General features: G+C 44.0%; 1 long non-coding RNA gene across 1 annotated transcript in view; it reads right to left on the bottom strand.

Annotated features, from left to right (window-relative positions):
* Nucleotides 1-10,053: 10,053 nt before the first annotated feature.
* Nucleotides 10,054-26,930, bottom strand: part of LOC114691641 — a 32,813-nt gene continuing 15,936 nt past the window's right edge. The window contains exons 2-3 of the long non-coding RNA XR_003734243.2: nucleotides 24,834-25,426; nucleotides 10,054-10,917 (exon numbers count right to left, since the gene is read on the bottom strand). This is a non-coding gene — a long non-coding RNA (uncharacterized LOC114691641). The remainder of the gene's footprint in view (nucleotides 10,918-24,833; nucleotides 25,427-26,930) is intronic.

Genomic DNA, 26,930 nt, shown 5'->3' with positions numbered 1-26,930 from the left:
AACAGGAAAATCGTCTACAAACTTGTCCTTTATAGTGGTTACTATAAAAACAGGGACACACAAGCTCTCAGAACAGACAGACATATAGAGGGACTGTGTGACTGTGACTGTGTCCCTAACAAAGGGCTTCTCTGTATTTGTTGAACATCATAGAAAGCACCACATGGGGAAGGGATTGGAAACTACAGCAGTCCTGAACAGAGTTTTACAAGGCATTAAGTCGGTGGCGCCAGCGAATCCCAATGACAAACAACGTTGTTTATCAACCAATCTCCACCAATGGTCACTTTCAACCTTTGTGGTAGATTTTAGGAAGTTGCTTTTAACTTCTGCATCTGCTGCTCTCAGCAAATGATGCACGTGCATTGGCTGGGCCATGGGCACGGAGGAGAACCCAATTTAAGACTGTCACTATGCGGTTTTTTAGGTTGTAGAAGTCAGTTGTGTCAGGTCCCAAGGAAGCTCCAATTCCCCAAACTCCAAAAGGCAGGCCAGTGGCCTCACCCTGGACTGTAGGAGGACTTCTGGAGGTTAGATGAAGGCCAGCATTCCTCAGGAACTTATGCAGTCAATTTCCATTTAACCAAAGGAGTCACTTCCCTTACCTCTGGCAGAAGGGACATGCCGCCTGTCAGCATATCAACACTCCCGCTGGCCTCCAGGCTCCCACGGTACCACAAGTACCTGCTACTCGTTTTACAATCCACACTAGCCTCCTGCCCCTTCTTGTTCCTCCCCTTCGCCCCCCCCTCCAGCTCACAGACTTCCCTCCCCCCAGCTACCCACCCTTCTTATCACCCTGGTATTCTTGCTCTTTCTCTACGAGTCCTGTTCTCACCTCTCTCTCTATTTTCTATCGCCTGCTGTTCTTCTCCTTCTCACAGGTAGCCCGGGCCACGTCCAGTCTACTTCTTTATCTTTCCCTTTGGACTCTCCCAGATGCCCCTGACTGTTCTCTCTCTCATGTCTACAATAAAAACCTTCCCAGTAACCACACCATGGAGAGGTCATGTCTTCAGTTTGTACAGATTGCCTAGGAAATCCAAGACAAGGAAGGCTGATTGTTACTTGGTTATCTCAAAGGCAGGTTAAGCAGTTTGAGCACACAGTAGGACAGCAGACTTAAGTCTTAAATGACCTAAAGGTATATTATTAACTCTGGCTGTGAGGTCCAGCAAAAGTTCCAGTCTCTTGGAATGTAAGAGATACTTTCAAAACATTGCATCGCCACACCACAAGAAAGGCGTTAACGTCTCGCATTGCCTCCTGCCTGACTACACTGGCACATTGTGGATCAAATTCCAACATGAGGCACTGACTCAGCAGGTAAAGGTTTGTTTTCAGGCATGAAGACCTACGTTCAAGTCCCTAGCACCCATGTCAAAAACCAGGCATGACCATGCCCACACCTGCTACCCCAGTGCTATGGTGGGCAGAGGCAGAAAGATCACTGAGGTTTGCTAGCTGCCAGCCTGGCTCCAGTTCAGTGAGAGAGCCTGTCTCAAGGGAGCAAGACAGGAGTGATCACGCAGGACACTGACATCTTTCTCTGACTGCTCAACATGTGTGTAGGCATGTGCACTTGCATATGACACACACACACACACTCACATGCTCACACCATACAGTCTCACACCCACACACTCACATACACTCTCTCACACATACATACTCACATACTATTACTCTCTCTCAGTCTCTCTCTCTCTCTCTCTCTCTCTCTCTCTCTCTCTCTCTCTCTCTCTCTCTCTCACACACACACACACACACACACACACCACACTAACCAAAATGTCCACGTAAGTTCAGGGGGAGAGGAACCGTATTCACACCATGTGGAGTAGAAGAGGAGTCTAGAGCTGGAGGAGTCTGGGAAGCCGGCATCCAAGGAAGCTGTGAATTCCCGAGGGACGAAGCAGTTGGCACTGTGGGCCACACTGCTAGAAAACCTCCTTCATCAGATCGTCTGGGAGCTGTGGTGAGCAGTCATTTACACATTCTCTAGCTCTTTCTCTGAGAACAGCTCCTCTGGAAGAGGAAGCCTTTCCTGTGGAGTCACATGCACAGGAGGTGGGGGCAGCCGAGAACGCACTTGCAGCAGCTAAGAATACAGAAATCCAAAAGATGAAAGCTCTCAACCGAAGGGGTTTGTTTCAAATGTTTCTAGTTTAATCATTTAAATGCAACATGTCTACTTTACTCAATAAAAGTAACAAGTGGGGTCTGGGGGTGGGGGTTGGCTCCATCAGTAGAGTGTTTACCATGCAAATGTGAGAATCTCAGTCCAAGGAACCTATAGAAAGCTGGGTGTGCTTGCTCGCCTTGTGATCTCAGTGATGGGGGAGGAAGAGACTGGTGGACCCTGAATTGTGCTGACCAGCCAGCCTAGCCCATCCAGCAGGCTCCAGGACAGAGAAATACCCTGTCTCAAACAGCGACACCTGAGGCTGACCTTCGGCCAGTGCATACACACACCTACAGATTGTGCACATACCCACACACCTACATCTGCACACACCCACACAGTACATACATTTCATTTCTGTCTGTCTCTTAGAAGAGATCCTTAGAAAGGCTATACAGCCCTGACTCTCTGATCCTATAATCAGCCTGTCCTAGGCTATTGGATGAGGCATCTCCTCATCCCTCTTTGGATGTCATAGGGGTTTGGGGGGAACTTGTTTGCAAAGCACTCTGGGTAGCACAGCATACCAATCAGCGCAGTGCCTGGAGCAGATCTGCTTGTGTGCCTTCCTATGGAGACACAGCTGGACAACTACCATGCCTACACCATGTGCCACAGCTGTTTCCACATCTGGCAGCAGCAGGGACTGAACAGGGGACAACGACCTCAAAATCTAATCATGCTATAGATGTTGCCCATGCAAGCTGAAGGTTTGTGTGTGGTATGCTGTGGATGTGTGTGTGTGTGTGTGTGTGTGTGTGTGTGTTGTAGGTTCACATGCACAAGGTGCCTGTGCATACAGAGGTCAGAAGTCAGTGTCATATGTATTTATCACTGTCTACCGTGTGTGTGTGCCCGTGTGTGTGTGTGTGTGTGTGTGTGTCCGTGTGTGTGTGTGTGTGTGTGTGTGTGTGTGTGTATGTGTGTTGTGGGTTCACGTGCACAGGGTGTCTGTGATACAGAGGTCAGAAGTCAATGTCACACGTCTTTCTCGATCACTTTCCACCGTGTGTGTGTCTGTGTGTGTGTGTGTCTGTGTGTGTGTGTGTGTGTGTGTGTGTGTGTGTGTGTGTGTGTGTGTGATGACAACTCAGGTCTCCACACTTGGCAGCAAGCACCCTCACCCACCGGGCTGTCTCACTGCCCCGCCACCTTACTTTTGACACGGAGTCTCTCACTGAACCTGGAGCTCACCTATTTGTCAGTAATGGCCGGTGAACCCCGGAGTTCCTCCCGCCTCTGCCCCTGCAGCTCTAGGGTTTCAGACGTGCACTGCCACACACCTCCCTCCCACCCCCACATTTTAGCACATTTTAAATTTTACACATGTGCCGGGCGGTGGTGGCGCACGCCTTTAATCCCAGCACTCAGGAGGCAGAGCCAGGCGGGTCTCTGTGAGTTCGAGGCCAGCCTGGGCTATAGAGTGAGTCCCAGGAAAGGTGCTAAAGCTACACAGAGAAACCCTGTCTCGAAGAAAAAAAAATTTTTTACACATGTGTGTCTGTGTAGGTTACCAAAGGACAGTTGGCGTCTGTATTAGTACTCACGTTTCTCATCACCATGACAAAATAGCTAACAAAGACAACCTAAGAGAGGTGGGTTTGTGTTGGCTCACACTCTGATGGTCCAGATGATACAGTCCATCATGTCAGGGAAGGCATGTCGACAGAGCTTGAGGCAGCGGATCTCATTGCATCCACAGTCAGGAAGCAGAGGAGAGGCCGCCGGTGCTCAGCTCACTTCTCGCTGTTCGGTCAGGGACCCCGGGCCATCATGGAACTGCTTGTGTTCAGGGTGGAGCTTCTGTTTCTAGCTGACTTGGGAAATAATTAAGTCAGTGAATGCTGCCTTGCAAGCACAAAGACCCAACTTGGATGCCTAAAACCCTCATTAAAAGTAAGTCAGACATGTCAGACAGTGGTGGCGCACGCCTTTAATCCCAGCACTTGGGAGGCAGAGGCAGGCGGATCTCTGTGAGTTCGAGGCCAGCCTGGGCTATAGAGTGAGTCCCAGGAAACGTGCTAAAGCTACACAGAGAAACCCTGTCTCGAAAAACAAAAACAAAAAAAACAAAAAACAAAAAAAAGTCAGACATTATAGTGTGTGTTCATAATTCCAGCACTAGGGAGGTGGAGGCAAGTGGATGCCTGGGACTCACTGACCAGGCAGCCTAGCCTTCCGGGTGAGTTCCAGGCCCATGAAAATCCCTCTTAAAAATACAAAATTTGGACAGTGTCTGAGGAATGCCACCCAAAGCTGTTACACACACACACACACACACACACACACACACACACACGTGTGCTCATGTGTGCACATGTACCCACACACATACACAATAGCATGCACACATACACAAGGAGGAAAATAACCTTTCCGGATCATCCTCATAAATGCATCCATATGTATGTTTCCATGGTGATACTAAATCTAATCAAGTTCACACTGAACAGTAATAATATATCACGCCATCTGAAAGGCTGAGGAATAAAAAATATATGGGCCTGAACCCCCAGAACTCTCTGAACCCCCAGAACACCGAGATCCCAGGAGGCCTCAGAGTCTGGCAGCCGGTGTGCCTCCTGCCTGTGGACTGGCTTAGAAGATGCACTATGCTCTGAGGTCTAGAATCTTTGTCAAAGGCCAATACCCAGGAGCTCAGTTAAAAGCACCTGCTACTCTTGCAGAAGACCCAGGTTTGGTCCTCAGGTCCCACATGGTGGCTCACAACCATCAGGCAAAAAACCTATACACATAAAACACATTAAAATAAAATAAATCTTACCTTTAAAAAAATCCACACCCAGCACTTTGAATGAACGTGCAGCCATTCATGGTACGTTTGCCTTTCCTTTATTTCTAGAACTAGTGGGATGTGTGTCTCTTCCTCCCTGTGCTGCGGGGCCAGCTAAACTCAGCCAGGTCTGTACTCAAATGTCAAGTGGCCTGAAAGCAGCGTTGGTCTGGTGCTTTGACCACGGAGCCGTTGAGAGAGGTTGAGCAAGGTACATGGGACAGGATCTGACAGGAGCTTCCCCTTCCAGAATCACTCCACATGCGGGCAGCAATGTGGAGAAGGACCCTAACCTCTGAGCTGCCCTCCCCCACACCCCGAGCTGTGCTCTAGAGAGCTCCACAATCCACAAGGAGGCCTGCCTCCACGACAAACAGCAGCCCACCACCTCCCTCACATGCTGCTCACCTCAGTCCTGGGACAGCCCAGCCCATCTCCTGCCCTCTTTCTTCCCCATTGTCTCCTGCAGGGACAATCTGGTTCCAAGCCTCTTCTCCATGTTTCCCTTAAGCAAGGGTATTCTTGGCACCCAACCCCCGTCCCAGTTATTTGATGTGAAAAGCAGATTTCCTCAGTGCTGTGTGAGATGTCGCCACCATCACACTACCTCTGACCTGAAAGCCACCCTCCCTATAATCCTTTTCTAGACATCCAGGGCCATCTGAACCTCATCCTGCTCCTGGTAAATCTTTGGGCCAACTGTGGGTCTTGCCTCCGGGTAAGGATGCATCCTGGGTACTGGGTTCTCGGGTTCCTGGCTAGTGCTGGACCAGGACTGGGCTGCTGCCTGCACCTGTGTCAACATCCAGCACAGAGCCTTCCAAAGATCTGAGAGCAGAAATCTAGTCTACAGTCAGCTCTGATGCCAAGAGACACCCCAGGGTGGTGTCCTTTCTATAGTCACATCAGATACCTTTGGAAAGTGGAAGTGTGTATTATTTATTTTTCTCCTGACTGTGAACAAATACCTCTCTCTCTCTCTCTCTCTCTCTCTCTCTCTCTCTCTCTCTCTCTCTCTCTCTCTCTCTCTCACACACACACACACACACACACACACACACACACACACAATTAAGGGAGGAGCTTATTTTGGCTCACAGCTTAAGGAGAGGCATAGTGGCAGGAGTGTAAGAAGGTGACTGGTCATGTTGCGTCCGCAGTCAGGAAGTGTGGAGAGATGAACAATGGTGCTTGGCTCACATTCTTCTTTCTGTGAACTCCAGGACACCGCCCAGGGAATGGTGCCACACACATGTAGAGTTGATCTTCCCGAGTCAATTAACCTAATGTCCCTCACAGACCTCACAGTGCCCAGAGGTTAGTCTCTTTAGTGACTCAAGATTCTGCTAAGGTCACAACCCTGACTAACCATCAGAGACAGATGCAGAACTGTCTATTGGAGCATCTACCCTAGCCTACAGCTGACCCACTAGTCAAAGCCACACTGTATGAGTCAGGGTTCTCTAAAGGAACAAAAACTGATAAAAACAAATATTCATATCAAAAGGAGACTAACTAGACTATCTCACAGGCTGTGGTCCAGGTAATCCAATAATGGCGGTCTCCTGACAGAAAGGCCAAGAATCCAGCTGCCCAGTCAGTGAGGTTAGATGTCTCTGTCCCAACCTGATGCAGGAGTCCTTGAGGGTTCCTGGAGAGCAGCTGGTCTTGGCTCTGTGTTGGAATCTTGAAGAAGTTGGATTTAATACTAGGCACAGCAACAGGATGGGCAAGCTTGTCATGGAGAGTGAGGGCAAGCAGGCAACAGGTAGAAGCCTCCTTCTTTCATGTCCTTTATGTGGGATGCCACCAGGAGGTGTGACCCAGATTTAGGTTGAGTCTTCCTTCTTCAAAACATGTGGCTTAAAATCCCTCACAGGAGTGCCCAGCAGCTGGGATTTCAGTTGATTCCAGATGTCGTCAAGTTGACAACCAAGATTAACCATCACATAAACTATATCTCCTTGAAGTACAGTCATCTTCTGTATCCACAGACTCAACAGTCTCAGAGTCCACCAATGACAGCCAAAGGAAGACAAATTGCATCTACAGGAACAAGCACAGGCTCTTGTCACCGTTCTCCAAACAACAGTATAGTAAACTGTTTATATGCTATTGGCATTGCATTAGAGATATTCAATAAGGTAGGGACAAGTAATTTGAATAAATTGAACACAGATTTTTTTTTCCATCACAGGCAATTTATTTTGTTCTATTCATTCACAGTTAATACAGAAAATACTTGGAAACATTTCCATATAATGTTTGACACAGAAATCATCAAATAGAAGTATACAATGTTGACAGGAGGCAGTACATTTATAATTTATAACCCCAAATGTATTTATAAATTAGAAATGGAAAGATCTACAAATGAAATTATGAAGGTTCACCAAAGTCATTTAATCTGTCAGTTTCTCATTCATTTTTATGTCTTAATAATATTCTATTGTATGAATAAGCCACATTTTATTTCTCTCCAGTATTTGATAGCTATTTGAGTTGTTTTAACTTTTTTTACTATTAGCAACACACTGCTGTAAACCTTCATGTACATGTTTCATAGGTGCACATTTTCAGTAGTTTGAGGATATATTCCTAAGGGTAGAATTGTTGAGTAACAGAGTAACAATGTTTTACATTTTGACCAACCACCAAACTGTTTTGCCAAAGTGGCACACCATTTTACAATCTCACCAAATTCTTGTTTTTAAGGCTCTGATTTTTGTACAAAAGCATTCAATCATTCTGTCAGACCAAACCAGGAAAAGTAAGCTATAGTTCAGAGCTGTTCTATTCCATTTACTATGCAAAGTCATTCTTGGCGTTTGCAACTCTCAGCCCTTTTGAGTATTCTTGCAGTGTTCACCTTTTCCTCCACCACTTTTTTTTTCTTCCTTTTTTCTGGTTTATTTCTATCTATTACAAATGTATAAAAAATCCTCCATCAACGCTGCTGTTAGCAGCAGAACCTTGAGAAATATACCTTTGGTTTGCCTCAGAAAAGGAACATGTAAAGTTTATAAAATTGGCGCAAAACATTGTGATAATGTTACAATACCAGTTTTAAGAGTTCAGTGACTAATGGGGAGCCGATGGGATACATGCAGAACTGTGAAAGCGATCTCACTTAGCCAACTGTACACGTAGACTGTAAATCTACATTCAGATCATTTCTGAACTAAGACTATCATCTCAGTTTATCTGTTGAGGTCAACCAGGAAACCCTAGAATATACTTTGATTTTTGCAAAAAACAAAATAGGGGGAAGGGTTTCTTCAGCATTTCAGTCCACGAGTAACAGTATCCTAACAGGCAAAGTGTTCTCTCACTGTCAACATAGAATGAACTGCTGCTGGAGGTCAACTTGGGTTTTAATTTGCATTAGCACTTACATGCATAGTAGTCCAAGTTGTTGACCTCATGACTTTAAAAAGTAACTCTAAAAAAGTAAAATGGCCCTTCTTGGAAGACTAAAGAAAGACATCCAGCCACAGTTGTAAAAAATCTCATCAAAACAATATACCCTTTTATGAATTACGCCTCAATTTAAAAAAAAAAGTAGCCCCAAATAAGAAGCAGCTCTGAAAAAGAAAATATAACTTAAGATATTTGAAAAAAACAAGGTGAATACAGGTTCAAAAATAATTAAGATACATTTTCTTAAGGCTACCTAGAATTAGGCTTTAAAGAATTCTACCATTTCAAGTTTACCACTAGTTACTAGATACCTATTTACAAACAAGATGTTCACTTTTTTTGTTCCTTTATCAAGAGAAAAATCTACCTTCAGACTATGAGGGTGGTGATGGGGAGGGACTAGAAAACAAGATTCAAACAATCCCATGCAAATATCACATTTTTCAAATGGAAGAACTCCAAACTGCACTAGAAGTTCCAATCACTAAGACACTTTCCATTGAAATGATTTAAGTACAACTACATGGCACCAAGGTTTAGGCCTAATATAGGCCTGACAACCAAGTCCTTGTTTTCTGGAAGAAAGGCCTCAAAAGTCCCACTCATTTCCACATAACAATACTTCAAAGATCAATTAGGTTTTCCTTTCCTTAATATTTTTGTTTTTGACTTCTAATCTTAAAGACTAGATTAAAACTTAGCTCATTTCCCAGAAGGCATTGCTTCCCTTTGCTCTATGAAAGAGTCCACCAAGACCTCTTCCTCAAAACCATCTAGCCCCCAGCCTCCAGTCTGTGCTTGTGATGCATCTTTCTCAACATCCTGAAAAGGTAATGTAGGTAAAATATGCTCATAAACATTAAAACTAGTTGTTAGAACACAGATTTTATATGAAAGACTTGTAGTCATCTGTGGACAGGGGCACTTGCAAAGTTACCTGTGGCTACCACAAGGGAGCACTGCCCTGTATCATAACTCACTGACTGGCCCTTCCTAGTTCAACCTGACAGCTCCCCCATCCCAGCCTAATCTACACTCTCTGCCACAGCCAAGGAAATCTTTAGGTGTGTTTATATGCTGTGTACATGTGTGCAATGGAGGCTGGAGGACAGCTTCATACATTGTTCCCCAGGCACCATCCGCCTTATTTTTGAGACAGGGTCTCCCACTGAGACCTAGAATTTGCTGGTATGTGAAGCCAGCAAGCTTTAGGGATCTGACTGTCTCTACCTCCTCAACACTGGGATAGCAAATGTGAGCCACCGCTTCTGGCTTGTTATTTGGGTGTTGGGGATTGAACTCAGGTCTTCACACTTGTCAAACAAGCACTTTGTCAACTAAGCCATGTTCCCAGCCCTTCCATCAGCATGTTAAGGGCTGTGGAGTATCATTCTGTATGCTGTGAACGTGATGCTCTGATTGGTAGAAAATAAAATGCTGATTGGCCAGTACCCAGGCAGGAAGTATAGGTGGGTTAAGCAAACAGAAAGAATTGTGGGAAGGCTGGAAGGCTGAGTCAGGAGACGCCAGTCAGCCGACGTCCAGGGAGCAGCATGTAATGGCACACAGGTAAAGCCACAGAAAGTGTGGCAACATATAGATTAACAGAAATGGGCTGAGTTTAAGTGTAAGAGCTAGTCAGTCACTGGTAGGCCTGAGCTAATGGCCAAACAGTTTTAATTAATACAAGCTTCTGAGTGATTATTTTTATAAGTGGCTGCAGAGCTGTGGTGAACAGTCATTTACACATTCTCTAGCTCTTTCTCTGAGAACAGCTCCTCTGGAAGAGGAAGCCTTTCCTGTGGAGTCACATGCACAGGAGGTGGGGGCAGCCAAGAATGCACTTGCAGCAGCTAAGAATACAGAAATCCAAAAGATGAAAGCTCTCAACCAAAGGGGTTTGTTTTAAATGTTTCTAGTTTAATCATTTAAATGTAATACGTCTACTTTATTCAATAAAAGTAACAAGTGGGGTCTGGGGTGATGGCTCCATCAGCAGAGTGTTTACCATGCAGACATGTAAGCGGCTGCAGGGTCCGTGGGGCTGGGCAGGACCGGAGAAAACTTCAGCTACACTTATGTCTTCAATAGCATCTGTCCAGAAAGCTTTGTCCTGGGGTATATCTGTATCACCGAAAAGCTCCCTCTATGTGGGAAGGACTTGAGAGCCCTGATTTCCTTTTGCATGGCATATTATTGAAATTAGAAGACATAAAACTTCACTTATACACAGCCCACCAGGGTCTGTCTTACACCCTGTTTATTCATGTCAATCATCATCCCAGGAGCACTGAAGTTCAGGAGCATTCTGCGACCTTGGTTGGCTGGAGGAGACAACTAGATCCACAGAAAGGACCTGTAAGAAATTTAAGCATAATCCAGTATTGACAGCCTGCTAACTCTCCAACCAGGAACTCCTCATCTTCTGGCCCTTGTGTAGTAGATGTGCAGCTGACCAGTGTCTTGGGTACCAGAGGACCAGCACATCATCTCAGCCTCCAGAAGCATTTCCTTGTCCCTGGAGAATGGAATTATAAGAAATGTGTTATAATCATCCTGACAGGAACAAAGCTACTCTCCAGAGAAAACTGTGCCCCTTCCTTTGGCCATCAGACTGTTGAAACAATGGACCCCAAGAAATTTCAGTTTACCTGGGAGTCTCATGCTGTGAGAAGAAAAAGGCTGAAGCCTATTTGCCAGCGAGAGAGATGTTTGTCTCCCAGAAGAGATTTCACACCATGCTGACCATTTGTCAGACCTCCTTGCAGGAGAGGCTGGAGCCTGGACAATGCTGATGGTGAGGACCACACTTTGACCAGGATGACTGAGTTATGCATATGTTCTAACTTCTCTTAAAACCTAAACCTTATGTCAGGACCCCAGAAATGAACTTAGGTAGTCACTGGGCTTAAGGAAAGGGTTTACAAGTAACTGAGCTGACATTGTTAGAGTTGTCAGAGCCCATGTTATGACCCTCATATCTCCCCAACAATATAGGAGTCTGAGAGTTCAACATATATATGGGCAAGGTTTGGCAGTATCATTCAGGTGTGGCTAAGTCTCTGGTCTTTTTATACCCAAGGTACAATGTATCCATCCCAGGTGACCAATTCAACACCCAGTATCATTTCTACCCAAATTCTCACCACCATAATAAAGATGCCAAGTAGCCAAGTGGAGGCATTTGGTTCATTCTTGTATTAAAAGTAATGCCCGCTAGGCAGTGGTGGCACATGCCTTTAATCCCAGCACTTGGGAGGCAAAGCCAGGCAGATTTCTGTGAGTTAGAGGCCAGCCGGGGCTACCAAGTGAGTTCCAGGAGAGGTGCAAAGCTACACAGAGAAACCCTGTCTCAAAAAACCAAAAAAAAAAAAAAAAAAAAAAAAAGTAATGCCCTTATTTTTATTTTTTTTTCTTAAGAGGAAAAAAGCCAGCAAGAGAAAAAAAATAAACAAACAAAAGACCCACAAATCACATATAAAGGAAAATCCACCAAAATAACAGCTGATTTATCAATAGAAACTTTAAAAGCCAGAAGAGCCTAACATAATGCAATCCAAGTCCTTAACATCATGACAAACAACCTAGACTAACACACCCAGCAAATCTATTTACCATAATTGACACCATGATAAACCAACCTAGACTAATATACCCAGCAAAGCTATCCACCATAATTGAAGGATAAAGAAAAACTTGCCACAATGCAAACAGCATAAAAATTTTGATATCAGCTGAGTGGTAATGGTGCATACTTTTAATCTCAGCATTTGGAAGGCAGAGGCAGATATATCTCTGTGAGTTCAAGGCCAACCTGGTCTGTTGAGCAAGTTCCAGGACAGTCAAGGCTACACAGAGAAACCCTGTCTTGAAAAAACAAAAAAACAGAAAACAAAACAAAAAAAATTGATATCAAACAAACCAAACCTAAAGAAAATACAAGAAGCAATACATTGAGCCAAATATTTAATATTTTGTATTAAAATACAAATAAGAGCACCCAGAATTAGTAGCTCAATGACAATGAGCATACACGTTTCATTAATAACTCCAAATTTCAATGACCTCAATATTCCACTCAAAGATATAGGCTAAATGAACAAAATCCAAGCTGGGTGGTGATGGCACATGCCTTTAATCCCAAACCCTGTCTCAAAAAACAAACAACCAAAGCCAAAACAAAAAAAGAAGGAAAATCCACCTATCTGTTGTCTGCAAGAAACTTCTTGACTTTAAAGATAGGTACCACCTTAGAGTAAAAGGATGGACAGAAAGTATTCCAATCAATGGGACCAGGAGGCAAGCAGGTGTCACCATCTTAATATCTGACAAAATAGACTTCAGATTAACACTAATCAAATAGGATAAAGAAGGACACATCAATAAAGAAAATTTTAAAAAAGGACACATCATTCCAATCAAGGGATGAATTAACCAAGACATTAGCATCCTAAACATAGATGCACAAAACTTTAGTGTACACAATTTCAGGGGGATAATATACTACTAAATTTAAAGACATGAATTAATATCAACCCATTAATAATAGTGATTTCAATACCCCACTTTCTCCAATAAGCAGGTCATATGAAAAAAAAAAAAAAACAACAGAGAAACACCAGAATTAATTGGCATCATATATTTAATGGACTTAACAGATATCTACAGACTATTTTACCCAAACACCAAAGAATACACATTCTACTCATGGATGTTTTCTAAAAATAGAACAAAATCCTGGGACACAAACACACAAAAAAATCTTCACAAATTCAAAAAGATTGAAATCACTCCTTTTATCCTATCTGACCACAATGCAATAAAATTTGAAATGGACAGCAAGAAAACCTCTAGTAAGCATATAAACCCACAGAGATTAAATGACTCATTATTGAATGATGAGTGAATCAAAGAAGAAATCAAGAAAGAAATGCAATTTTCCTGGAAATAAATGACAATGAGAATATAACAAAACCTCTGGGACACATTGAAGGCAGTCCTATGAGGGAAATCTAAGTGCCTAGATTTAAAATTAGAGCACAAGTAAATCACTAATGCAGTTCCCAAAACTGGAAAAACAAGAACAAACCCAACTCAACCCCAGTTGAAAGCAAGAAATAATGAAAATCAGAGGAGAACTCAGTGAAATAGAAACAAAGAATACAACACAAAGAATCAATGAATCTAAGAGCTGGTTCTTCGAGAAGATTAACAAGATTGACAGACCCCAGGCCCAAGTAACAACAATAAAAAGTAGATGATGGGCATCAAAGAAACTCCATATGGAGTTTGCTTTCTTTGTGGCAAAAGTTAGACACTGGGCAAGAAAATGTCCTTGCCTCAACTGATGAGAGTGTGCTGTCCAGGTTGGACAAGCAGGACACAAAAGAAAGTGACTGCTGAACTTTGCCAAGACAAGGTGGAACAGTCTTTCAAAAATTCCTGCTTCATAGAAAAGTCTGTCAGATGTTCTAGGCATATAGGCCAAAGATGGATGTCTCAACATTGCAGAGGAATCTTGGTTGACTGTCCAGGCTGCTAGCTGTTTCTGTCATTTTTTTCAATTTTCTTAATTTTTAAAAATTTTATATTATTATTATTATTATTATTATTATTATTATTATTATTATTATTTTACCAAATGCAGTTTATTGAAGGAGGGAGGAGGTCTTAAATACAGGCTTGCAGCACAATGGGAGAACCCCAGAGGGCAGAAGTTCACTACCAATGTTTTACAATCTTGCATCTAAGCTGTTAAGGCCCATTATGGAAGATACACCGAAAAGGAACTTCCATTAAGCATTCAGGAGGGTGGAACCCAGCAGGGAATTAGCATAGGGAGGAAATCAAGGTCAAGGTTTGCAAGCAAGACAACAGTTACCCAAAACGGGAGTCAGGGCCCTACAGGTCCCCCTTTTACTAGAAAATGAGTTTCTGACTTAGGTTGCGTGGGACGTCAGCAGGTCACCTTACCCGTCATGGAGATGCCTGTCCAGGCCACACAGGTGCTCTGTCTTAGGTTGGTGAGCACCCTCCAGGCATTACCCATCTCTGAATACTCATTATCATACAGGCTCAATCGTGTGTGAGCTGCAGAGTTAACTGTTGCCAAAGATCTCAAAGTGGCACTGGGCTTGCAATCTGTGTGTTCAACACATAAAAGACCAACAGAAGTCCTAACCCACCCATAGCCAGTAGGCTAAAGACAACTGAGCCATTCCCTTCCTTAACGAGCCTTATTGCAAATTAGAGTCCTTGTAAGATGGTATCCCAAAAGCAAATGGATCTTGAGTTTATAAATTTATAATTTTCAAAGCCAATCGGACTGTATATAACTATTGAATTAAATTTATCATGCCCAATAGAATGGAAAATTAACTAACTGTGGTAGCTACTTTTGCTGCCAGGATCTCCACTGTGCTAGCTGTAGTAACCAATTATGAAATGGTATTCCCAGAAACAGTAGCAGCAGTGGCTGCCATTGCTATAACAGCAACAATGGCAGCAGTGATGTCAAATTCTCTTCTGGAGCATGTGGACATCCACTGGCATGGATACAACTCCAGGAACATGAACCGCCAAGGCCCATTTTTCTTGATGCCAGTACAACTTAGGCTGGCAGCTCTGCAAAAGAACAACTAAGAACCATAAAGAAAAAATAGGCAGCTTACAAGAAGCATAACTAATGGTCTCATAATGGCTACATTCAGGCTCATAAGTTTTAAGGTATCTTCAAAGGGGGCTAAATGAATTTCAGGAGGCCAATAAATGTTGCACAGAGCCACTCCTGAAAAGTAGGTACTACACCAGCTTGAAGAGGATTGTGAAAATGAAAAGGCTTAGCTGGCATACTACTGTTAACAAATGGAGGTCAGTGACCTTCAGAGTTACCCTTATTCTCTAAGGTGTCTGGGTGACACTTTCTCAAACATACTTGAAAAAGCAGTTACCATACATTACCTTCTGGAGAATCCAACCACATGGCTATAGTTCCTAGGCTTACGTTAATGCTTGCCAAGGCTGGCCATATTGGGCTCTCAATCCCCATTGCATCAGAAGGGGAGAGTTTTTCACAAAGGCCCAATAGATCTCTGCCATGTTGGGCTTCAGCAGCAGCCACAGGGCACACACAGCGCTCAGGAATCCAAAGAGGAACCTCATTGTCCTGAGGAAAGACATAAACAGAACCCCGGGCCCACACCAGCACCAGATCAGGTTTCCTCCAAGTGCCAGTAGAAAGATCCTTCCATCTCTCCAGAGGGTGATTTGCAAAAGGAGCCCTCCAGTGCTTATCTGCAGCAGATACTCCAGCAGAATCCACCGATAAAAAATTTAAAATATATAAAACAAGGGAAAGAATAGAATGTGGAGAGGAATGATGAGTCCCTAGTTCCCCCTTTTTACTTTAGCAAAATATGTTTGTTTGGTTTTTTTAATAGTTCAAATTTTTCTTTTATTTTTATTTATTTTTTATTTTTCTAATTAATTAGTTAATTTATTTTTCTATTATCAGCTTGATACAGTATAAATTCTTATCTTAATAGTGAAATGTTTCATTGAAGTCTGCCTCGTTTTTAGGCTCCATTCTTCCAGACTCCACCACCATTCTAGACCAGTAAGCAAGTGGCACCATGAATCAGGGACCTGAAGTCAGCTACAAGATAAGAGAGGGGGACCCTCCCAGAAGGAGGTGAGTGAAAATAATGGGGCAGAGACTGGGGAAGGCTCTGTATTGTGTTGAACTTGTGCATCATTTTTTAAAGAAAGGAGGAGAACAAGCATCAACATCACAACTATTAGATGCTTGCACTTTGTTTCTAATTGTAATCTCTGGTTTCCAGAAGAAGGAACTTTAGATGAAGATATACAGGGTTTGAAAAAACATTGAAAATGCATTTAAACAAGGGAAGAAGATCCCCGTTAAATTTGGGGTCACTTGGGCATTAATTTGGACTGTTATTAAAATGCTAACTTTACAACCTAGAAAAGCTAGGGCACAGCAGGGAAATAGAATTCATTACCAATTCAGATTAAAAGAGGCATTTGTGTATCGTGTAGCTTCTTCACTGCCTTTAAAATTACTTATTTTCCCCGTTAAATTGCTTCCCATAGGCACAAGAGGAAAAACCATTGGGATGGGTTTATTTACAGCATAAGGTTCATAAAATACTAACTGCTTACCTTACTCTTCTTGCTCAATTAGTAAATCGGGAAGACCCGATGTCAATAATTATATGGGTTTGGTCCTTGTTGTATTATATTACCCTCAACTAAGAGTCAGCTTTTAAGAGCGTTACAGAACCTTGTAGATTTTCAAATTTCATTTGCAGATTACTACTGAAGGAAGTATCCAGCTGATGAGCTATGGGATTTTCTCATGCGAACTGAATCTGTAATTACAGAAATTGTCCAACCTTCTCCCATTCCACCGGCAGATACTTATTTTATTGATGGCTCATCTAATGGTATAGGAGGGATATTATGGTCCAGATAGTCATCAGTCTATTTATACTTCTTTTTTCCCCAGCCCAACAGGTAGAACTGGCTGCTTTGATTCATCTATTATGGTTAATTCATAAACCTTTAAATATCGTTTCAGATTCTGCTTATGTTGTAGGATTATTTCTAGCAATAGACTCAGACTTGTGCACGCTCCAACCTCCCTGGTTTTATTGCAGAAGGGAATAAGCAAGCTGATGCATTAACCTGCCCTATTTTTACTTCTCCAGAAGAAAATTGGGAAGGGGTATACATTTGTCATTGCAGATGGATCCCCTGAAACATTATGGATTTCTTTTGGACTCCTGGCCCCAGGCCATCAGGGACAGTGACGGAAGGCAAGGGGACAGTAGAAGTCACCAGCAAGATGGCAAGCCTCCAGTTGAAGGGCAGAGGGAGATATTGACCATGTCATCAGAAGTCAAGTCTGCCACCTCAGGCCAAGTTAAGGCCCTATGCGGCAAGGGAGAACACAGTCTATGGAAGACACAGCCCTGTGTCACCCGAGACTCTGTTCCTGGCAGCGCTAGCTGCTTTGACCTGTGCATCGCAGTGAGTGCTTCTGATTACACGTGTGTTCCCATCCTCCTTTGCCTTAACTCACAGATTGGATGCATCCAGCTCCGGTTCTCTCTCCTGACTCTGTTTATGACTGGACCTTGAGACTCATGGACTCATTCATCTGAAGAATCGACTGCATTTCATTTTTCCTTGGGGTTTAAATCACTTCCTATTTGCATAGGACATTGTATTCCTATTAAAGGCAAACGTGGGCTTATGTTCCATAAGATACTAAGAACTATGAATCATATGGGTCTCTTTTCAAGCTATTCGATTGATTTTTCTGATCAATATAGTAGTGTAACCAATAGCACTGGGCATGGATTGGATCCCTGTTCTTTTTTAAATTTTTTTTTTTTTTTTTTTTTTTTTTTTTGGTTTTTTTCGAGACAGGGTTTCTCTGTGTAGCTTTGCGCCTTTCCTGGAGCTCACTTGGTAGCCCAGGCTGGCCTCGAACTCACAGAGATCCACCTGGCTCTGCCTCCCAAGTGCTGGGATTAAAGGCGTGCGCCACCACCGCCCAGCAAATTTATTTTATATGCATTGGTGTGAAGGTGCCGGAATCCCTGTAGTTGGAGTTACAGACAGTTGTGAATTGCCATGTGGGTGCTGGGAATTGAACCCGGGTCCTCTGGAAGAACAGTCAGTGCTCTTAACCACTGAGCCATCTCTCTAGCCCCAGGGATCCCTGTTCTTGGTGGCAGAGTATTTATTATACACAATTCTTTCAATGTTCTAATATTATTCATCATGTTTATAATGTATTGCTTATAGGATACCCATGCATCAAATGATAATTAGATTTATCTACAACCTCTCAAATCAAAACCACTCTGGAAGTACTTCTATGAAAAAATAAAAAAGAGGACAATGTTGGAATATAGTTCAAGAGTGGAGTCGTGCAAGGGAAATTCTGAGTGCTTGTGAGAAAACTCCAAGAACACAAAACAAGATTCTTGTTTCCTCAGTTTTTTCAAAAACACAGAATTGTTCTTGGAATGTGCTTTCATGCCCCTCCCAGGTGTAATGGATAGGAGTGAGTTTACTTTAAATTATTCATTACAACTGGATATTGTTATTGGTTTATATGCCTCTATGGAAAGCATGTTTTTGTCATGTGTGGCTTGTCCTTGTGATTACATACAGCTTGAAGTCATGAGAACTTTACTCAGGTGATTTTTCGTGACCCTCAGAGTATAAACTGCCTGATGTTCTGAATAAAGTTGGCTATTGCAAGAGACTTTAGTCTGCCTCATTTTTAGGCTCCATTCTCCCAGGTCCCACCACCATTCTAGACCAGTAAACAGATATCCAATGCCCATATACTGGTAGAATTAACATTGTGAAAATAACCATTTTTGATTACCAAAAGCCATTTCTAGATTCAATGTAATCCCAATAAAATTCCTACAACATTCTTCAGATAGGAAAAAAAACTATGCAATAGAAAAAAACTATCCTAAAATTAATATGACACCACAAAAGATCCCAGATAGCCAAAACAATCCTGAGCAAAAAGACTGTGCTGGAGGCATCACCATTCCAGGTCTTAAGATATATTATAGAAAAAATTATATATTATAGAGCCATAGTGATAAAAACAGTGTGATAATGGCACAAAGATAGACATATAGATAATGGAGCAAAATCAAAGATCCAAATACGAGCAAACATGATTTTAGCCATTTAGCATTTGACAAAGATGGAAAACATGAGGTGCAGAGGAGAAAACATCTTCAACAAATGGTGCTGTGGAAAACGGGAGTCCCCATGCAGAAGAATGAAATTAGACCCATTTCTATCACCTTGTGCAAAAGGCAAAAAATAACAACAAAAAACTCCAAATGGATCAAAAACCTAAGTATGAAACCTGAAACACTGAAACTCCTAGAAAGAAAGAAAGAAAGAAAGAAAGAAAGAAAGAAAGAAAGAAAGAAAGAAAGAAAGAAAGAAAGAAGGGAGGGAGGGAGGGAGGGAGGGAGGGAGGGAGGGAGGGAGGAAGAAGCAGTACCCTTACTACAAAAAAACATAGGCAGTACCTACAAGATATATAGGCATCGAAAGTAATTTACAAATAAGGACTCCACTTGCCTGGAAACTGAGGCTAACAACTGAAAACTGGGACCTCTAAAATGAAAAGACTTCTGCACAGCTAAATAATTAACTAAGACAGTTGAGTGAAGAAGCAGCCCACAGAATGGGGGAGAATCTTTGCCAGATATACAACCAACCAAGTTTAGTATCCAGAATATGTATTTTTTTAAAAGATGGGGGAAAAAAGAGTCAAAAAAGTAAAACAACTTTGAGATTTCATCTCCTCCCAGTCAGAATTGCAATGATTCACAAAACAACTGCCAGCCAGTGCTGGAAGGGGTGTGGGGAGAGGGGGACCCTCACTCACTATTGGTGGGGTGCAAAGTGGTCTGGCCACTATGCAAATGAGTGTGTGAAATTCACAAAGAACTAAAAATAAATCTGCCATGTGACCCGGCTGTCCCACTCCTTGGTGTGTGCCCAAAGGGCTTGGCGGCCTTCTCCACAGATGCTAACCCACCCTGTTTCTCGATTTGCACTTGCTCCAGGAAATGGAAACAACCTAAATGTCATCCGACTGACCGGTGGATCATGGAAATGGGGTCCATATCCACTATGGAACACTATGCATCTGTAAAGAAAGATGAAATCATGAACTTTACAGGTAAATGGGTGGAACAAGAAAAGATCATATTGAGTGAAGCAACCCAAACCCCCAAATACAAATGTCACGTGTTCTCTCTGATTGGAGACTCCTAGCTCCAAAACCTCAGATGTGCGTACACATCCCGGGGTCCCTGCAGAAACCAGGAAAGTGGAAGGTGGGGCCATTGCCAGGGGAGGAGACCCAGGGGAGCCATAGAAGGGCCAAATAATCTAACTGGGGCAGGGGCCAAGAGCAAGCAGTCTCTAATTAGGGAGGGAGAGGGAGATAAATACACAGAAAAGGAGAGGAGGGTAAAATAACATTAAGGAGATCAGAAAAACATAAGAAATCACACTATTTACTATCTACCTTTCTAAAAAAAAACTATAATACATAGAAGTCTGTGTATAAATAAACATATATCATTTAAGTGAAGTTTTCTCATCTGCTCTGGCAATGATCCCTCCAAGAACCAAAGACCAACAACACCAGGCATGGGTTGTCATTCAGTTTTGTCCAAGAGACTCCCCAAAACATTATAGACTTTTGCTATTGCCCTTGGTTGCCCTCCAGAGGATCACACTTCACACACCACGCACTTCAGACACAGTGTCCCGGAGCTGGAACTGACCTGAATGCCTCCTCCCTGGGGACTAGCTTTCATGGTACCAGAAGGCGTCAAACAAACTTCCAAAGGAGGGGAGCAACTGTCAGTCCTACTCAGCTACGATGCCTGTGACCCACAACAATGACCAGCACAGAAAGAAACCCCCACGGGTGCAGTAGCAGCATGAGTCCCTTAGTGGTGACCATCAACTCTCTAATGGACTTAAGACCTGTTCAACAAGAGAGAAACCATGCCTGGTGCCGGAAAGCTAGCCAACTACCTAGGGGTGATGAAGCCGTGCATCTTGGAGAAGAACTACAGCCACTATTTTACTAAACCAACATAACCCCTAACTACATTCTAAATGTTCAACCTTATACCCACAGATAAGTGCAGTTCTCAACCCACATCAAAGAAAGTTCTCTTTGCAACAGACACAGACCATTACCAAAAACCATAACCAATCAAAAGGCAGAGTTTCGGAGCCTGATCCAAATGGATACAACTGCAAAACAGTACTACCCCTAAGGCTCAGGGGACATTGTAGAAGGGGGTATGGATAGACTGTAAGGGCCAAAGGATAGGGGAGTTTTCTGTGTCTTTGTGACAGCAGAAGCTACCTAAAGGCTCACCCACATGACCACCTAAACAGGGACTGAAAAGAGAACATTAAGTGGACATGTGAAAAATTATGGGGCATCAATGCTACACAAAGAATTCCAGACAACAAAGGAATGTCTTCTGTGGGGAAAAGCACACCAATTGGTTATTCAAGACCAAATGGTCAGCCCCAAAACATACATACGAGTGACATTATTCCTGAGCAGTCAGATCTAGGAATATGTGTATATGTACATACATCATGTAACAACAATCTTTCTTTTAAAAAGGACACAAATTTGAAAGAAAACAAGGAGGGGTGTATAGGAAGGTGTGTGTGTGTGTGTGTGTGTGTGTGTGTGTGTGTGTGTGTGTGTGTGTGTGTGTGTTGCGGGGGTATCTCTTCAACCTTCATGGGCAGCAGAGAGAAGAGCCACGGGAGGTAAGAAAACATTTCAGCACAACATAACTCAGTAGCCAGTGTTGGTTCAAACTTCAGAAGTCTGACCCAGATTATTTTATTTTAGGCTTATTTAAACACAGCAGAGCCGGGCGGTGGTGGCGCACGCCTTTAATCCCAGCACTTGGGAGGCAGAGCCAGGCGGATCTCTGTGAGTTCGAGGCCAGCCTGGGCTACCAAGTGAGCTCCAGGAAAGGCGCAAAGCTACGCAGAGAAACCCTGTCTCGAAAAACCAAAAAAAAAATAAAAAAAATAAAAAATAAAAAAAAAATAAACACAGCAGAATCTGGTGAAAACTATTCTTACGATGATTAACCCAGTCCCCCATTCACAACAAAGCACACCTAAATCACTTTGAGGAACACAGTAGGCTAAATACAGATCAGATGTGACTACATCAAAACTCTTCATAAAGTCCACGTGGCACCTTCCACAGAGATGGATTCTATAGATTGAGAAAAACAAGTTGACGAGAAGGGTCTGGAGCAGGGTCCTGTGCTTCAAAGTCTCCAGCCACACATTGCCGAAAGATCACCCAGCTAGAAAGCACGTCTGCTCCAGCCTTCTGGGTGGAAAACTGATGTTGCCTCCCTTCCCTTGAAGGAACAACTTAACATTCCAGGCTCCCCAGTGCAGGTCTGTGAACACAAGGAGCTCTGAGCCCCTACGTGTTTGGAGGGAGGAAAAGGAAGTGGAAATGATGCAACTGTATTATAAGAATTTTTCTTTAATTTAAAGGAGCCAAATTAAAGGTGGAACACAGAAAAAGGAGATTTATTCAATGTGGCCCCGTTAGGAGGAGGGACAAAGAGATCCAGAAAAAACGCTTTAGGTCAGCGGTTCTCAGCCTTCCTAATGTGTTAAGGAACCCTTTAACACAGTTCTTCATGTGGGGTGACCCCCCATCATCAAATTATTTTCTTTGCTACTTCACAACTGTAATTTTGCTACTTTTATGAATCATAATACAATTATCTGTGTTTTCTGATGGTCTTAAGTGACCCCTGTGAAAAGGTCTTTTGATGGCCCAAGGGACTACACCCCACAGGTTGAGAAACGCTGCCTTAAATCCATCTTCCTAATTAAATCCCTAGAACCCACGTTAAAAGCTAGGTGCCTTGGCATGCACCTTTATTCCAGCAGTCCCACAGGTAGATGAGATGGGAGGTGCAGATGTAAGAACTGCCTGGGAGTCTGTGGGCCAGCTAACCTGGGGTACAGAGCCCAGCAGCAACAGTAGCGAGAGAGGCCCTGCTTCCACAAGGTGGGAGGCGGGGACCAAGTCCCAGAAGGTGCTCTCTGACCTCCACTTGTGGCATATGCATTGTGGCATGTGTGTGCAAGCACACATACATATGCACACACATACACACACACACACACACACATACACACACACACACAGTTGTTTAAAAAATACAAACTAAAGATGGAGCAATGGCTCAGTGGTTAAGAGCCCTGGCTGCTCTTCCAGAGGACCTGGGATTGATTCCTAGCACCAATATGGCAGCTCACAACTGTCTGAAACCCCAGTTCAGGGGGGATCTGATGCTGCCTTCTACCCTTTATGGGCACCGGGCACACACATGGTGCACAAATGTATATTCAGGTGAAATACCCATATACATAAAATGTTTTTAAATTAAACGTAAAAAAAGAAACAAAAACAAAAAGAGTGTTGCCTGTAATTGGGGTCTTGGAACTAGGGAAACAAGGAGTGATTTAACACAGGGTGTCTTCAGGTTGCCTCAGCTTTGCTTGGTTGATTGGTTGGTTGGTTGGTTAGTTGGTCACTTGATTGGTTTTATAGGGTTAGTGACCAAAGTGACCAACCCAGGCAGGCTGAGAAACGGTGACTGGCCTGATAGCACCTGTGGGCAGTCAGGATCGACATACTGACCTCCGTTGGTATCTACCACTTTAAGTCTGCGGGAGCACTGTCCTGCAAGTGGACTGTTCCATCCCCAAAGTCCCCTTTTCCGCCCTATAAAACCTCAAGGCCCCGACACCCTGTATACACAATCTCCATTCCCTTCAGAGGTTCTGATTAACGAACAGTTCTGCTTGTCCAGAGGCCGGTCTCTGTTTTCTTTAATTTCCAAGTCACACCTGCCTCCTTAGCGCAGCAGGCAGCGCGTCAGTCTCATAATTTCCAAGTTACCTCTATCAGTCCTGATCTAACAGGTTTGGCATGTTTTAGGGTTTTGTTTGGGTTTTGTTTTTTAAGACAACGTCACATTCTATAGCCCAGACTGTCCAGAAACTCACAATGTAGCCCAGACTGGGTTCAAACCCAGGGCTGTCTTCTTGCACCAGCCTCCTGTGTCCTGGAGTTATAGGCGCGAACCTCCACGCACAGCTGGTTTTCACTTTTGCCTAAGGGTCAATACCGAGAACCTTCACTATCCTGCCCATTGCTCCTGGCCTATTTGGGAATTTGACTGTTCTCTTCTAGTCCTGATTTCTTGGAGTTCTGATAAACAGTTTCAGCACGGTCATGCGGAACTTTAGCAAGGGTTACTCCGTTTCAGTCTACCAGACAATTGAAACAATGAACCCCAAAGAAATGGGGATTTCCCCAGGAATCTCAATCCAGCCAAGGGCCCAGCCAGAGGAGGGGGTTGTCTCCCTGAAACAAATCTCACACAGCTTCAATGACTTCTCAGACTACCTTGTAGGAGAGATTGAAGCTCAGACAGTGACGGCCCAGTGGTGGCCAGGACCACTCTCTGACCAGGACTTCTCAGATGCACATCCTCGGCCCCCATTTCAACTTGACTCTCACTTTAGGAACCCGAAAACAGCGTTGGGGAAGTCCCCGGAACTACTTGTTCCTCTTCCCAATGTGGCTGCATTAAATAAAGCTCCTTTTTCTGCTTTCTGCTGTTTACCTGACTCTTTCAATTGACTTACTGGGGACGGGCGGCTAAACCCAGCGTGGCTCTGACCCCCCAAGTGTGGAAGCACTGGGCAGTAGGCTAGTTGAGTCTCCCTGGTTGTAGGATATACTTTTATAGGTCCCGATACCTGTTTTGGAATTGTCCTCCCAAGCCAGTATCATAGATGAACAGCAGCATGTGAGGTGGCTGTCTGCCTCCCTCCCGATTGCTTTGACAGTGTGTTTGAAGCTTCCATCCGGGGAGATCAGGGAAGACACCTTTGATTGAAGACCATCCTTCCTCTGTTGGGCAAGGTCATTCTCTTCCACTGCGTGCACAGCTAGAGGAGGGATATACGAGGACCAATGAAGGAGAAGGGGGACCCCACCCAGCCAGCCAGTTCAGCTGAATCAACGCTGGCAAGTAATGTGGCAACAGATGTTGCAGCCAGATCGCCCTCACATCCACTGTTACCGCTTTGAAAAGACCAGACATCACCTGCGTCAATCACTAGCACGCTGCGAGGAGGCCCAGCTGTCGACTCCATGTGAGAATTTACATTTCTTTGATGACCTTAGACGGGGCAGTGATTTCCTGTCAGAAAATACTGAGACTTCCTGAGCGCTTGCACCGTTCCAAAGTTGGCAGAAAATGAAAAGGACTGAAGGATGAAAGGCTCACTTATGGAAAGAGCTGGAGTTCCTGAGAGCTTGTCTTCCATATCCGGGTAATCATCTCCTCCTATGTGAATCAGATGAATAAAAAATAAAAATAAAAAAAAATGGAGGGGAACAAAGGCAGGAGGCTTTCTTCTGTGGTGGTTTGAATTTCAAATGTCCCATAGGTTCACGTGTTTGAACACTTGGGCCCCAGCTGGTGGTGCTGCTCGGGAGAAGCAGCCTTGCTAGAGGGTGAAGGTGCTGGAGACTGGCCTCGGAATTTTATATCCTGCCCTTTTCCTGTTCCTTCTCTTCTTCCTGACTGCTGATGTGGTGGGGCCCTCAGCCGCCCTCTCCGGCTGCCATGTCTACACACCAGGATGGATAGTTACCCATTAGAACGATGAGTCAGAATTAACCCTTCCTACTCAGTTACCCATTAGAACAATGAGTCAGAATTAACCCTTCCTACCCAGTTATCCATTAGAACGATGAGTCAGAATTAACCCTTCCTACCCAGTTATCCATTAGAACGATGAGTCAGAATTAACCCTTCCTACCCAGTTATCCATTAGAACGATGAGTCAGAATTAACCCTTCCTACCCAGTTATCCATTAGAGCGATGAGTCAGAATTAACCCTTCCTACCCAGTTACTTCATCAACTGTTCTGTCAAATCAATGTGTAAGTAGCGAGGACATCCTCCCTCACAGCCAGTAAGGAGGCACACTAGACTTTGGTGTGTTTACACACTCAACGGCCCGGCACCCCTGTGTCAGTACAAGTTCTAAACGCAGCACATTGTCCCTCTCATTATATTTCTGAAGTGTAGTGCTACCATGCAGATCCTTCCTGCAGCTTTCCTTCCTCACCCAGCGCCCTGCCCCACCCTCCAACACCTGCGTGGTCTCTCCCTGGAAATGCTCTGGCCACACTGGCCGGGAATCAGGTAGGCCATCTTCACTCTCCCTCCCATCCTCCAGCTCCTCAGTCTCATCCCCTGCAGTCGACTACATGCGGGGGGGGGGGGGGGGGGGGCTCTCTTCCCTCTTTTCCTCCATTCCCTGTGGACCCCGCAGATCCTCACAGCAAACCCAGCTCCCCTCCCTCCTGTGGACCCTCTCCCCTCCAGTCCTTCTAGCCTCCCCGTTCTTGGTGTCAGCTCCCAATACCAAAAAACAAGTTCTACCTGGGACCCCCAGAGGCCCACCCACAGGGACTCAGAAGCACTCCCTATCAGGCTATCTGCAGCCATTACAGGCTGCTAAGATCCAAAGAAAACAACAGAAACTAAGGAATGGAAAAACCCACCCAACAAAGACAAGACCAGAGATCAACATCTGGAATTACAATCATACCAAATCCAGATGCCTAGACGCCAGCTTAAGAACACAGTCAAGGGCCGGGCGGTGGTGGTGCAGGCCTTTAATCCCAGAACTCAGGAGGCAGAGGGAGGCCGATCTCTGAGTTGGAGCCTAGCCTGGTCTACAGAGTGAGATCCAGGAAAGGCTCCAGAGCTACACAGAGAAAGTCTGTCTAAAAAAAAAAGAACACAATCAATAACAGCCAGAACAATGTCTCCACTA

Source organism: Peromyscus leucopus, chromosome 19, assembly GCF_004664715.2.
Source record: "Peromyscus leucopus breed LL Stock chromosome 19, UCI_PerLeu_2.1, whole genome shotgun sequence".
NCBI lineage: Eukaryota > Metazoa > Chordata > Mammalia > Rodentia > Cricetidae > Peromyscus > Peromyscus leucopus.
Note: the sequence above shows the minus strand (reverse complement) of the source record. Positions and strands in the feature narration are given on the sequence as shown.